The sequence below is a fragment of the Branchiostoma floridae genome, chromosome 16, assembly GCF_000003815.2.
Source record: "Branchiostoma floridae strain S238N-H82 chromosome 16, Bfl_VNyyK, whole genome shotgun sequence".
Classification (NCBI taxonomy): Eukaryota; Metazoa; Chordata; class Leptocardii; order Amphioxiformes; family Branchiostomatidae; genus Branchiostoma; species Branchiostoma floridae.
Window position 1 is genome coordinate 3,264,195 of NC_049994.1, and position 258 is coordinate 3,264,452.

Sequence of the window (258 nt, forward strand, 5' to 3'; positions counted from 1 at the left end):
TTTCCATGGCAGAAGGGTTCTGTCAATTTAATTTAATCGATCTTCATAGTTTTTCGTAAGTTTGTTTGTGTCACCTGTGATCCCAACTCCAAGCATTTTAACTGGTCCATCTGTCCATTGAACTGGGAGGTTACATGGCAAAGTGAAATGGGTATTCCTTAGCGTTCCTATTCTTAATATTTTACACTTACTATAATTTGGATCTAAACCAGAAATTTCTGAAAAATTGTTGAGGTCTTTTGTCAGTGCTAGGAGTGA